We start from the raw sequence: 15,510 nt of genomic DNA on the forward strand, positions 1-15,510 counted from the left end.
TTAAAACTGGAAGGTCCCCAAAAAGGTATAATTATTATATTATATATATTTGTTATTGTTATAATTATTATAATATATAAAATATAATTTACAATTGAGTAGTAAATTCATTGAATTTAAATTGATACTTTTTTTCAAAGGCTAAACCAAAAAAGAAGAAATAATAATTTATAATTGAATGGTAAATTTATTGAATTTAAATTGATATTTAAAAAAAAAAGCTAAACCAAAAAAGAAGAAATGAGAAAGAAAAGAAGTGAGAGGATCCTTTGCATGTTGAATATTGGCAGGCGACCCCCTCCCCAGGCTTACAGAAATGGTTTAACCCTACTACTCAGCAGCCAATGGGAGCTTAGGACGCTCACCCATTCAAAATGGGGAAGTGACCAAATGGCTCAAATTTACATGAAATGAACACGTAAACAACACGTTGTCTACGCGTTGTCTACGTGTTGTTAACGCTTCGTTTACGCGTAATTTACGTGTTGTTTACGTGTATTTTACGTGTTGTTAACGTGTGAAAAATTGACGCGTTGTTTACGTGTATTTTGCGCGTTGTTTGCGCGTTGTTTGCATGTTGTTTGCGCGTTGTTTACGTGTTGTTTACGTGTTGTTTACGTGTTGTTTACGTGTGAGAATTCACGTGTATTTGAACTGTTTGGCTTTCAATACCTGACGGAGCGCGAGAGCGAGCGAGAGAGAGAGAGAGAGGTAGAGAGGGAGAGAGGGAGCGCATTTCTCCTTGTTCTGTGTGTGTGTGTGTGTGATTGATCCGAGCGGGTTTGTAGGCGGGGGGGGCGCGGTGATTATCACAGAACGCTGCGCGGCCAGTTGAGGAGTTGTAGTCAATCCGAGCACGGATATTGACTCATATTACTCGGATAATACTTGTACTCGGCAAAAGTGCTTTATCCGTACCGGATACTCGTTTCAGCCGGATACTCGGATCACCCCTAACTGTGACCATTGAAAATTTAGTTTTTTTTCCCTTAATATTTGTTTCCTCTTTTGTTATGTGATAATTGCCCAGATTTACCATTGCCTTCTTCCCTATTCATTTTCAGACACCCTCATTCAAGATGTCCGAGACCTCTTGGGAAGTGGTGCTGAACAACCTCTCCCCTCACACTGGAGGAACAGGCAAACTTCCTCTCTGGAGAATTGGACAGTGATGAGGCCTGTCATGGTGAACAATATGTTGTCATCTGAGAAACCCAAGGAGGGGGTTTGCCATCACTGTGGACACAATGCTGCTGTAGTGATGTGTAGGGACTGTTTAGCACGATCACTCTACTGCACAGCCTGTGACCTTTCCACACATGAGGCCCTGGTGCTTCACAACAGAGCATCCATGGTGGAGGAGTTCTTCAGACACCTGCCACCATCCACCTTTGTTCAGCAGCACAAGGGAGGGAAATTCTCCTATCATGAAAAAGGTAGTTTTTAAGTCTCAGGTTATATAAGCTGTTTACATTTTACACAAACACCCTCACTGTTGTGTTTTTGGATTCATTCACTCTAATATGTAAACTAATTCTGCGTTTTAGATTGCATGTTACCAATCGTTCCTCCCTGCTGCGACTGCTCCACCGGGCAATCAAGCTTTTCAAAGGGAAAGACAGTTATTTTAATTGAAATAAATGGTAACATTTTTATTTTTTATTTATTCATGTTCTGTTTTTGTTTTTGTTTTGAACAAGAGATAATTGTTTTTCTCTGAAATTTCAGGAAGATACAACCTCTTCCTTCCATCAGTAAACTGCTCCTGTGGAAAAACCTTGCCATGACCAAAAGTGATCTGGTTGAAAGTGGTTACTGGCCAGCCACTGTCAATTTTGAGAACTTGTACATGGTGGACTTGTTCACCACGTATGAGGATCTAAAAATCACCGCCCCAGGGATGTCAAGACAAGCTTTTGTCAGCATGCACGAGGGTCGAACAAAACTCTTTGGGCAGGGCGAGTGAGTGGATTCATAATTTACGTTTGTTTGTTTGTATTACCTTTTAAATAACTGATTCATTGTTAGGACTTGTTCTTACAATCCCCGATGATTCAACATACATTTCTTGACTAAGCCCTTTTTTTCATCATGACCATGGTCTGAAGCCAACCTTCTAAACCAGGGGTGTCAAACTCAAATACCCAGTGGGCCAAAATGTAAAACCTGAACAAAGTCACGGGCCAACATTGAACAAATTAACCTTTTAATATGGACCCAAACAAGTTTTGCTTTAACATTGAATATGGAACATGCATCGCTTATTACCATACAATATATAATTTAATAGTGGAGACATGCAAAATCAAATTTCAAATGAAAATACACATCAATGGCATTCATTTATTAAATAAATAAAATTTAAATAAAAATTGTATGCCTCTTTTCTATTTGCAGCCTTCTGATTTAAATACCAAAATAAACTTTTTCCACTGGCTAATAATTTTACAAATAAAATGATGATAAATCAATCAACCATTCAAGCCCATGCCTTGTAGCAAGAAAAAGTGCATAAAGAAAACGTTAATTATTGCACACTGGTCTAATCTGATGTGCCCAAGCCAGATACCTGGCATCTCTTCTTGGATGCTAGTTCATCAATGTCTGGGCTCAAGCTCTGAGCTGAAGAAATCCTCAGTATCGAGCGAAGATGTTCATCAGTCAGACGTCTCCTGTGAGTTGTTTTGGTCATCTTCATCGAGGAGAAAAGTACCTCGCATAGATAAGTGCTGCCGAACATGGAGAGCATCTGAGCAGCTTGGGTGCGGAGCTGAGGCATTGTGTCAGGGATGAACCGTGGAAACTGTGCGGCGCCCACAGCATCATACTTTGACTTCAGCGTGTCGTTGCACTGGAGTTCAATCAGCTCCATTTGGATGTTGGTTGGTGCATTTTCCACATCAACTGCGAAGGGATTACTAAGCAGTTCAAATTTGCATTTCTGGGCATCGAAGTCGGCAAATCGCCGGCTAAACTCGGCGGCGAGAACACTGAGTTTTTCAGCAAACTGTGCGCATGGGAACACGGCGGTAGAGATCTGCGCTTTTATGGATTGGCAGCAGGGAAAATGGCAAGGGTTTCCTTGCAGCATCTGATTCTCCCACAGGCACAGTTTAGTTTTGAAGGCCCTCACTGCAGCGTACATGTCTGTGATGATGCGCCCCCGCCCCTGAAGCTGTCACAGAGAAAGGCCAGCTCGGAGGGCGGTCCAAGATGGCGACCTGTGCAGGCGTCTTATTCTGAGCTCCGAGACTCTGACCGAGTACTATCGTTTTAAAATGACTTTTTGAGACTATATCATCGATAGACGAAGGAGTGGATCTTTGCCCTTGCTTCTTGTAAGTTCATATGCCCGAACTAAAGAACTTTTGCTGGTTAACTTGAGTGAAATACCAACTAGCTTACAAACTGTTAAGTGTTAGCCAAAGTTTTGCTAGCTAAACCAGGACACGTGCGCATTGCGCTGTGAACTAAATTTTGCTAACAACCAGGACACCCATGCTAAGATGTCAAAGAGAGACGCCAAGAATATGAAAAAAGGAGGCCTGATAATGGACGTGAATGTCGATGATTCATTCTCTGGTTTATGTACACCTCTTCCTGATACTCCCACGAAAAGTCCAATTCCCAAGAAGGTCTGCACTAAAGAAATGGAAACGGTATCAAACGCTGACATCCTGAAAGCCATTAATGGCTTAAATGACCGTTTTTTGAAGTTTGAAGAAATGATAACAAAAAATACAGCCGAGATCATTAAAGTGCAGGAAAATGTGAAAGGGCTGGAATTCCAATGGAAAGGTACGGAGGACACAGTGAAGAAGATGAAAGACGAAATAACAATCCTGAGAGAGAAACTAGAAGAATCGGAGCGGTACAGTAGGAGATGGAATCTTCGTCTTCTGAATCTTCCAGAAAGCAGCAACGAGGATGTGAGGAAGGAGGTGTTGGAGATTATCGCTGAAATCATCCCAGAGGAAAAGAGTAAGCTTGGATTCATGGTGGACACCGTGCACAGGGTCGGACGCCCGAGAGAGGATAAAAGCACTCGTCCATCATCATCCAGTTCACCATGCGCACGTTCAGATATAAAGTGTGGAGAGCCTCCCTCAACGCTGAAGTCATGAAGAGAAAGAACCTCCGGATGACTGAGGATTTAACCCAACAGGAGAGACAGTGCAGAAATAAACTGTGGCCCCTTGTGAAGCAAGCGCGCGAAGATGGAAAGAAAACTAAATGGCAGGGTCCTGCTGTCATCATCAACGGTGTGAGACACACTGCATAACTGGTTATACTTCTGTTAATGTGAGGTACAATGTTGACATTGCTTAACTTGCTAAACTTTCCTTAACGTGAGTCAAATTACTCAAGTTAAATTCATTACCCATCGTTATGGGTTATTTTGTTTCCCTTATACATAATTAAAAGGGCAATATGTTCACTCCAATAGTTCAAACATTTTAGGGGTTTTAGGTACTCGTGTTCAGAGCTTTCCACCTGACAGTAAGCTAATCTCTGATAGTTTCTATCTCAGAGTATTTTTTCCTTTAACTAGTTCCTTTAACCTTAACAGACATCCAGTTCTATCCTTTTAGTTCGTAATGACAGATTTTTCAGTTCCTTAAAAATAATATCTTTTAATGTAAGGGGTATTCGTGACAGTACCAAAAGGAAATCAATTTTTTTGTTCAGTAGACGAAAAAATGCCGATTTGATTTTTTTACAAGAGACTCATTCGGTGGACAGTGATGTGAAATTTTGGAAAACTCAATGGGGTGATACATGTTATTTTTGTCATGCATCTCAACACTCTGCAGGTGTCGCTATTCTACTTAATAATTTTAAAGGAGATATAGTTGAATCAGTAATCTCAAATGAGGGCAGATGGATAATTCTGGTCTTCAAACTGGACAATTCTTTCTTTATAGTTTGCAATGTATATAACTATAATAATACAGCTCTGGCCAAAACAATGTTTTCTCAACTTAGTATGAAAATTGAATCTTTAAAAATCAAATATAAAGATGCACACTTGATTATTGGAGGTGATTATAACGACTGGCAGTTATAGATGTTTGGCGGTTTTTAAATCCTGACATTAACGAATTCACATGGAGCAACGTCAGTAGATCCTTACAGTCTAGAATTGATCTATGGCTTATATCTCCTTCTTGTATGCAATATGTATCAGAATCCTCACATGGTTATGCCCCATTTTCTGATCATAAATTAATTTCAATCCATCTAGCGGGAACAAAACAACAAAATGGTAGTAGGCCTTTACAGGGTTATTGGAAACTGAATAATAATTTATTAAAAGATGATGAGTTTTGTAACTTAGTAAAACAAGCAGCCATTAGTATATTTAGTAATAATGAAGGCAATTGCATACAAATTGGGAATATTTCAAATTTAAAATCAGAGAAATAGCTATTAAGAGAAGTAAAGTAATTAAAAAAAATGCCACAGCTAAAGAAATACATCTCATGGATATGTTAAACATGTTAATGACTAAGAAGAATCTTTCAGAGGAAGAGGAAATAACATTGAAGAAATTAAAGGAGGAAGTGGATCATATGTATGTTGAAATGGCTAAAGGGGCATTTGTAAGGTCTCGAGCAAAATGGTTGGAACAAGGGGAAAGGAATTCAAGTTATTTTTTTGCTTTAGAGAAGCGAAATCGCAAGAGGAATAATTTGACTACTCTTAAAATTAACGATAATATCACCTCTAACTCTTTAGAAATTTCAAAATATGTTGGTACATTTTATAGCAATATATATAAGTCAAATATTCAACTCGGTGAATGTGATAAATTCATTGAGTCAATTAAAGCATGTACACCAACAATATCTGAACAATTTAAATTGGATTGTGAACGTCCCATTACTAAATTGGAAATTTCAGAGGCTGTCGGGTCAATGAAAAAAGGGAAATCTCCTGGTAACGACGGACTTTCAGTTGAATTTTATTTACATTTTTGGGAAATTATTGAAAATCCTCTATTTGATCTATTTAAAGAATGCACTCTAAAAAGGAAATGTCCACAAGTATGAAGCAAGGCTTAATATGTCTTCTCCCTAAACCTGAGAAAGATCACTTATTGATAGAAAACTGGAGACCTATTACGCTCTTAAATATTGACTATAAAATTGTATCATTGATTTTGCCAAACGGTTAAAAAGAGGTCTTCATGAGATAATAAATGAAACACAGACTGGTTTTATGTCTAATCGTCACATTAGCTCTAATATAAGACTTGTTCTAGACCTGCTGGACTATTCTGATAACATCAATACTGATGCATTAATAGTATTTCTTGATTTTTATAAAGCATTTGATACGGTAGAACACTATTTTTTATTCAATGCACTTAAGATTTTTGGTTTTGGACCAAATTTTATATCTGCTGTCGAAATGTTTTACAAAAATATTGACAGTTCTGTGATTTTATATCCAAACACCACAAAAAGATTTCCGGTAATGCGATCTGTTCGCCAAGGCTGCCCTATTTCTCCGTTCTTGTTCCTGCTGGTGGTTGAATTATTGTCATTACACATTCGACTTAATCCTATTATTAAAGGTTTATCTATTTTTGGTAAGGAGATTAGAGTAACTCAGCTAGCGGATGATACAGCTCTCTTTTTAAGCGACAAACATCAGATTGCATATGCTATATTCCTAATTGACCAATTCTCGGCTGCTTCGGGTTTAACACTCAATAAATCTAAATGTGAAATTTTATGTCTGTATCAGACTGAAGAGGAAAAACTGTTTGATATTCCTGTTAAAAAATGTATAAAATATTTAGGTATTCATATTTGCAAAGACTATATGGAACGTCAGCATCTTAATTTTTCATCCAAATTGAAGAAGACTAAGACTATACTGAACATGTGGCTTCAAAGAGACATTTCTATTTTGGGAAGGATTCTTTTGACTAAAGCAGAAGGGATTTCCAGATTTGTCTACCCTGCCCTCTCTCTCAATGTCCACGATTCAACTTGTAAAGACATAAATACTATGTTTACCAATTTTGTATGGAAAAACAGACACCACCATTTAAAAAAGCAGTGCTCTCTGGCTCTAAGGATGAAGGTGGATTTGAACTTTTGGACTTTTCGGACTTAAATTACACCTTCAAGGTGAAATGGTTGAAGGAATGTTTAAGAGCACCAGAGTCATTATGGTACTTTATTCCCAATAATGTGTTTCATGATGTAGGAGGTCTGAATTTTTGTTGAATTGTAACTACAATATTACAAGATTGCCTTTAAAAATGTCTAATTTTTATCAACAAGCTCTATTGGCATGGAAGCTGTGTCATTCTCACAACTTTTCTCCACACAAAGCCATCTTGTGGAATAATGAATACATCACTAAGAGGAACAAGTCACTATATTTGCAACAATGGATTGATAGAGGTATTATATTCATAAAGGATCTATTTGATTGTAATAGCCGATTATTAAACTATGAATCCTTTCTCAGAGAGAAGTCATTCCCAATAACTTTTAAAGAATATAATTCAGTTTTCAAATCTATCCCTAATGGCGTATTAGAGTTAATGAAAAGTTATAAAATACAAAATGAAGTCCCTGATTTTAAATTTACTCTTTATATAAATAGTATGGATGTAATGAGCAAGAATTGTACCAATAAACACATTAGAAAATGTTTTCTAAATTTAAAAAAAGTAACACCTCGTGGGAAATTTTTTTGGAACTCTCACTTTAACAATATTAACTGGCATAGGGCGTGGCTTGTTCCTTTTAGATATTGCATCTCAAACAAAATAAGAGAATTACATTTGAAAATATTACACAATATATATCCTACCAGCTTATTTATATCAAAATTCATGCCAATTGACAAGTGTTGTAGTTTTTGTAAATCCGAACAAGAATCGTTAATTCATCTTTTTTATGGTTGTTCTTTTAGTATCGCATTCTGGAAAAGTTTAGAAAATTATATATTGTCTAAAACATCACATAAAATCATACTGGAAGGGAAACACATTATTACACTATTTGATTATAAAGATAGAAATATTTGTAATATTGTTAATCTCTTTATCTTATTAGGGAAGTTTCACATCCACAAATCGAAGTTTTCCAATTCTAAACCTTGTTTTAAACTTTTCCAAATTGAAATTGACACATATATTGAATCTATTAATTTAATTACTAATAAAAAAGCTAGATTTATCTTTGATATATACTCCAATCTATTTAACTAATTACTTGTTTTTGCATTTCATACACCTTTGTAAATCTGTCACACTTATTTTATTTATTATTTTTATTTATTTGTTTTATTTACTATTGTCCACCTCATAATCTTATTTACTATGTACTTTTTTATCAATATTGTTTTAACTCTCATGTAAGTTGCAACTCACTCTTTTATATATTCTTAATTTTTCTGAAAAAAAAAAAAAAGACTGTATATACATTGTTAATATTAACGGTCTATGTGTAAAACTCTACTTTCTTAAACTGTCATAGTTTGAACTGCGATGTCTGAATGTTTGTAATGTTGTTTGTTAATAAAAAAAAAAAAAAAAAAAAAAAAAAGAGAAAGGCCAGCTCACACAGGAACTGCTGTATCCTTCCCTTTGGTTTCCAGGAATTGACATATTTCCTCACGCAGCTCGAAACATCTGTTCAGTACTTTTCCTCTGCTTAGCCATCTCACCTCTGTGTGATACAGCACGTCTGCGTATTCCGAACCACACTCCTCCAGAAAAAATTTAAACTGGCGGTGATTTAGACCTTTGACTCTTATAAAGTTAACTACCTGTGTTACTGTGGTCATAACATGTTCCATCTTTAGGGCTTTGGCACACAGTGCTTCCTGATTTATGATGCAGTGGTAAACAGTTAGCTCACCTGCACAGTTCTCTTCCCGCATCTTCTCCCGAACCATGCCCACCAGTCCACTCTTTTTACCGCACATCGCTGGCACACCATTTGTCGTTAATCCAACGAGTTTATCCCACGGCAGCTTTATTTCAGTTACACATTTGGAAACCTCCTCAAAGATTTCCTTTCCTGTGGTTGTGCCATGCATGGATTTGAATCCCAATAGCTCCTCCGTAACACACAGATTTGAGTCCACTCCACGGATGAAGACTGACAGCTGAGCAGTATCAGATGCGTCGCAGCTCTCATCCACAGCGAGGGAGAACGCAACAAAATCTTTTCCCTTTTCCATCAGCTGGTCATACAGATTGGTGGCAAGATCACATGTGCGATCAGCTACTGTGTTCCTGCTCAGGCTCACGTTTGAAAATGCTTGTTTTTTCTCTGGGCATACGAGGTCACAAACCTTCATCATGCACTTTTTCACGAACTCTCCCTCATTAAAGGGCCGGGCTGATTTTGCGATCTCTGCTGCCACTATATAACTAGCCTTTACAGCAGCCTCGCTTTGTGATGTGGCTTTTTTAAACATATTCTGTTGTGAAACCAAACTTCTTTTCATCTCCTCTACTTTCTGGCTCCTTTGAGTCATGTCCAGGTCCTTGTATTTGTCATGGTGTTTCGTTTCATAGTGTCGTCTAATGTTGTGCTCCTTACTTACAGCCACGTTGACTCCACAAACAAGACAAACAGGTTTGTCTTTTACATATGTAAACAGATATTCTGCCTCCCACTTGTCCAGAAAGCTCCGGTTTTCTGCCTTTCTTTTCGCCATTTTTGGGAAGGGTTAGCTCGCTGACAGTTGTAGCGTCTATGTTGCTATGACTACTGTCACAGAGGAGAGAGCGTTTCTGGGTCCTGTCCTGATTGGCGCGCGAAAACAGCAGAGCATTATGGGATTCGTCGTATTAGTGGTGAATGCGCTGTATAATACCGGCGGGCCAGCTCTAGTAGTAATTTGGTATTGTCTCGCGGGCCAAATATAATGGCAATAATTACCCGCGTTTACCACATTACCACATTTGGCCCGCGGGGTAATTATTGCCAGAGTTTGACACCCATGTTCTAAACAGTTACTTACGGTTTTGTTCTGTTTTTTCTCAGAGTGGTAAGATATGTGGGGACACAATGCAGAGGGCCTTCCTCGAATGGGCCAATGCCAAATTTAAGGTTGACAAGCTGTCTCAGGTCCAGCACTTCCAGTGCCCTGCATGCACACCCTCCATGTTGGCAATTGCAGTGGATGGGAACCGCAAATTATATTGTTTCAAAAGCCAACCAGGGTGTGTAACATTCATGTACAATTAAATTCTAGCCACAAATTACTTTTATACAGTAAATGTAACCTGCATGTATACATTTCTTTCAAGACCTGATGGGTTTTTTGATGGAGTCTTTTTGGCCAGTGATTCTGAGGTGTCCTTATTTGTTGATTACATCCATGGAACAACTGGACATGTAAGCACAATTTTATATGAATGCTTGCCTGTTTTTTTTTCTAAATTTAAACATTATTTAGTCTATTTAAGTAATAGAGTGGCATTACTGCATCAAATGCCATTATACCATGATTTACAACTTATTTTGTCAAATGTAACTGTGTAAATGTCTGTCTGTGCCCTTATCTGTTTAAGAATCCAGGGAAAGGGAGATGTGGTGCGGGTCAGTGGACAGCAGCACGAGAGTCCGCCAACAAGTCTGCAACTAAACTAGATGAGGAAGGTGTTGAAGTTGCTGTCTGCCGTCATGGGGTTTTGCTGAAGGGACTGAATATGTTCCGTGGAGAAATATTTGCATACCCGTTATATCTCCAGAAACAGCTCGCTTCACATACTGTCCAGTTTTTTGGCTCTGATGTGGTCTGCAAATATTGGCCATATCTGTATGGGGCGCCGTTTGTAAAGCAGCTCGTGCTGAAAATAACAGCAACATTTTGTCACATTTAGCTTTAAATAATGTTTAAAAAACTGGTATGTAATTTTGAGGGTCACTTTCTTGCACATTTACAACAATATTTGTCAACTTGGAAATATTTTAAATAGTTAAATCCAAATATTAAATGTTACACCTAAATGTTAAATGTTAAATCTATATGCTAAATCTAAATCTAAATGTTAAATCTAAATCTAAATGTTAAATCTAAATCTAAATGTTAAATCTAAATCTAAATCTAAATGTTAAATCTAAATCTAAATGTTAAATCTAAATATTAAATCTAAATCTAAATGTTAAATCTAAATCTAAATCTAAATGTTGAATCTAAATATTAAATCTAAATCTAAATGTTAAATCTAAATCTAAATGTTAAATCTAAATCTAAATCTAAATGTTAAATCTAAATATTAAATCTAAATCTAAATGTTAAATCTAAATCTAAATGTTAAATCTAAATCTAAATCTAAATGTTAAATCTAAATGTTTCGGGTGAAACTAAATATTTAGCTAATATGCAAATTAATGTCGGTAACCGGAAGTACCAAAATAAAAGCTCGAGGAGGTCAGTGTATGTTTAATAAATTGAATTTGTATAGCGCTTTTCCCGAGCTCAAAGTCGCTTAACAGGGTAGAGACAGTGTTTGTTTAAAAAAAAACAAAAAAACTAAGGATAGGCAGAACCGAAAAGATGGGTCTTCAGACAGGACTGAAAAATGGTGAGGGACTCTGAGATGCGGATCTCATGGGGGAGGGAGTTCCACAGCCTTGGAGCTGCCCTGGAAAAGGCTCGGTCCCCAAAACTGCGGAGCTTTGACTTGGGGACATAGAGGAGACCGGCTGTGGTGGATCTGAGGGCCCGTGAAGGTTGGTAGGGGGAGAGCAGGGCAGTGAGGTATGACGGGGCAAGGTGGTGGATGGCTTTGTAGGTGAGGACCAGGATCTTGTATGTGATCCGGTGAGAGATGGGAAGCCAGTGAAGCTGTTTTAGGACCGGAGTGATGTGTTGCCAGGATGTGGAGCGGGTGATGAGACGTGCAGCTGAGTTCTGAACCAGTTGGAGCCTTTTGATGGAGGTTGAGCTGATGCCGAGGAGTAGTGAGTTGCAATAGTCGAGTCGTGAGGAGATGAAGGCATGAATAAGTCTTTCGGCAGCAGAGGGAGTGAGTGAGGGTCTGATTTTAGCAATATTTCGAAGGTGAAAGAAGGAGGTTTTGATGACTTGACGGATGTGAGGCTCAAGGGAGAGGGTTGAATCAAAAATCACACCAAGGTTGCGGGCCTGGGGAGAGGGGGAGACAATGGTACCGTCAATGATGAGAGTGGGGTGTTGGCTTTGCAGAGAGTGGATTTGGAGCCGATGAGGAGGAATTCTGTTTTATTGCTGTTAGTTTGAGAAAGTTGTGGTGCATCCAGGTTTTGATTGCTGACAGACAAGAGTTGATGTGGGAGAGGGGGGGATTGTGGGGGGAGTTGGTGCTGAGGTAGATCTGGGTGTCATCGGCATAACAGTGGAAGTTTAGGTTGAAATGGCGGAGTATCTGACCAAGGGGGAGGAGGTAGATGATGAAAAGAAGGGGGCTGAGTACGGAGCCTTGGGGAACGCCTTGGGTGACTGAGGCAGTAGCAGAGATGTGGTTATGAAGGGAGATGAAATGAGATCTGTCAGAAAGGTAGGAACGGAGCCAGGTGAGTGCAGTACCTTCGATACCAAGGTCTTTGAGTCTGGTGAGCAGAATGTTATGGCTCACAGTATCGAAGGCTGCACTCAGGTCAAGAAGAATAAGGATGTTGAGGGAACCGGTGTCAGCAGAAGTGAGTAGGTCGTTGAAGACTTTGACCAGAGCAGTTTCTGTGCTGTGGAGGGGGCGAAAACCAGATTGGAAGGGTTCAAATTGGTTATTGGCAAGGAGATGAGTTTGTAATTGTGAGGCAACTATACGTTCGAGGGTTTTAGACAGAAAGGGGAGGTTGGATATAGGGCGGTAGTTATTAAGGGAAGAGGGATCCAGACCAGGTTTTTTAAGAACCGGGGTGACAGCAGCTGTTTTGAAAGCAGAGGGGACAGTTCCAAGGGAGAGAGAGGAGTTGAAGAGGTTAGTGAGGTAGGGGGAAAGGACGGGGAGGCATGACTTCAAGAGAGGAGTAGGTAGGGAGTCCAGTGAGCAGGTAGTGGGTTTGGAAGAGCTAATGAGTTTAGAGATATCGGGGGTGGTGACCAGTTCAAACTGGGAGAGGAGGGAGTGTGGAGGAGGGGAAGGGAGGTCAGTCCGGATAGGGAGAAGAGGGTCCGTGGTAGGCGCTGGAGTAGATACTGGGGGGTCAGATGCAGGGGATAGAGACTGATAAATGGTGTTGATTTTTTCTGCAAAAAAGTGAAGGAATGAGTTGCAGAGATCAGGAGAAGCAGTAGGGTGGGTGTTGGTCCGAGGCTTGATGAGGTTATTCAATGTGGAGAAGAGGGTTCTAGAGTTATGACAAGGGTTTGAGAAGATGGAGGAGAGGTAGGCAGATTTGGCAGAAATGAGAGCCTCTTTGTAGGCAATGAGGTGGAGTTTATAGGCTTCATGGTGAATTGTTAGAGATGATTTTTTTGTCAGGCGTTCGAGTTGGCGGCCAGTTTGTTTCATTTTCCGAAGTGCAGGTGTGTACCAGGGTGACGAGGTGTTAAAGGTGACGATTTTTGTTTTGAGGGGGGCCAGAGAGTTAAGGGAGGAAGACAAGACGGAGTGGAGGTGGTTTGTGAGATCATCAGGTGAGGTGAGGGATGAGTCCAGGTGGAGAGTGGAGGAGAGCAGGTCAGAGAGATGGAGGGGATCAATGGATTTTAGATTGCGGAAGGTGATTGCTCGAAAGATGCGTGGGCGTGCGGTTGGGGAGGGAATGATGAACCGTATCAGTTTGTGATCAGAGAGGGGAAAAAGGCATGGATGGAGGTCCAGCACAGGTAGGTTGATGGAGCAGACCAGGTCGAGGATGTGACCTTTGTCATGGGTGGGGAATGTGACATGTTGGATGAGAGTGAAGTTGTCCAGTAAAGTGGTGAATTCTGATGACAGCTTGCAGGTGGGGGAGTCGATATGGATGTTGAAGTCACCGAGTAGCAGCAGACGTGAGGAGAGAGATGAGGCTAGCGTTAGAAGTTCTGCAAAGTCTGAGAGGAAGGAAGGGTTTGGTTTAGGTGGCCGGTAGATGAGGAGAACTGTCATGGAGGAAAGAGCTTTGAAGGCGAGATATTCAAATGAAGACACAGAGGGAAGGGTGAGTTCAGTGATCCGGAAGTTCTGACTGTAAATGACGGCAAGGCCGCCACCACGGCGGGAGGGGCGGGGTTTGCAAATGTAACTGTATCCAGTGGGGGATGCTTGGTTGAGGAAGAAGAAGTCGTTGGGTTGTTGCCAGGTTTCGGTGAGCAGAAGAAAGTCCAGCGAGTTGTCGAGGATTAGTTCATGGAGGACTGGGGCTTTATTGTTGATTGATCGGGTGTTGAGGAGGGCAAAGTTGGCATGATGAGAGGGTGGTGAGATGAGAGCAGGCTGGAAAGATCTGAGGTTGTCCCAGTTAACAGTGCGTGTGGGGGGGTAATGCAGTTGAGGAAAGATAGCGAGGGAATTTGTAGATGATTGGAGAACAGGTATAGGTGCAGTGTGAATACCGGTGAAGTCCAGTCCGGGTTTTTTGTGCAGCCTGTCGGTGCGCTCAGCTGTATGTGATGCAGTCAGGAAAGCGTTCCGATGACGTGGAATAAGTGCGACAGAGCGTGCCGGGGACCAGATGGATGGAATGGATTGTCCGTGGTGAAGATAGACAAACTTGCGGCGACAGCTTCTGTGGATGTAAAGGGGTCGTCGAAGAAGTCCGAGCTGTTTGATGACTGGATGCAGGATGGAATGGAGAAGTTGATAATTCAGCCAGTTGCAGAGTTGAGTATTTGAACATGATGCCGAGCAGAGGGACTGAGAGCTGCGTGGCAGCAGTTAGCAGTGGACGAGGGACACACAGATGGATGACTGATGTAAATGCCAAGGTGATCTACAGCAAGCCAGAGGGAGATGATGGTTTAGGTCACGGCTGCTTCTGGTTGGAGTTTTGCCTGAGAGACAGGCTAGGAAACCGGGTTATCGGGTTAGCCGCTGATGAAGCTAGAGTTAGCCACCACGCGTTGAATGAGCACGAGCAGCCAGCTAGCGGCAAACCAACGGGGCAGTAGTCCGGGCAAGATGCAGAGCGGCTTCAGGAACCAGCTAAAAGGCTGTCCAGAAGTAGTGTGAAGACAGACACTAACAGAACAAAACAGGAGGAAGGAAAGAGTAGCAAAGCAAAGCAGACGGAAAAGCGGCGACTAAACAGCGCCAGCGTCCTCTCGCGTCTGATCTTGAATCCTATCAGGACCTGATAGGATTCAAGTGTCAAATAACGAATATAAATCCTCTCATCGGGAGATATGGACTCTTGAACTTGGATAACCGTGAAAATAACTACCTAAAATAATAAACACAGTTGGGGAAAACTGTATTTGAAGAGTACTTTGAGTTTTTAGTGTCACTTTTATGAATGGTGTGGGAATTATAGCCACTATAGCCAGCCACGAGGGGGCTCACTTTGACTGGTCTGTCACGTTCGCTTGCATTAAGGTCAGCAAGAGCCTATCCCCGCC

The 15,510-nt window shown here is 40.5% G+C and overlaps 1 pseudogene; it reads right to left on the reverse strand.

The window, feature by feature from the left end:
- Positions 1-2,542: 2,542 nt before the first annotated feature.
- Positions 2,543-9,696, reverse strand: LOC116687356 (general transcription factor II-I repeat domain-containing protein 2-like; annotated as a pseudogene).
- Positions 9,697-15,510: the final 5,814 nt, after the last annotated feature.

Source organism: Etheostoma spectabile, chromosome 4 (genome assembly GCF_008692095.1).
Source record: "Etheostoma spectabile isolate EspeVRDwgs_2016 chromosome 4, UIUC_Espe_1.0, whole genome shotgun sequence".
Classification (NCBI taxonomy): domain Eukaryota; kingdom Metazoa; phylum Chordata; class Actinopteri; order Perciformes; family Percidae; genus Etheostoma; species Etheostoma spectabile.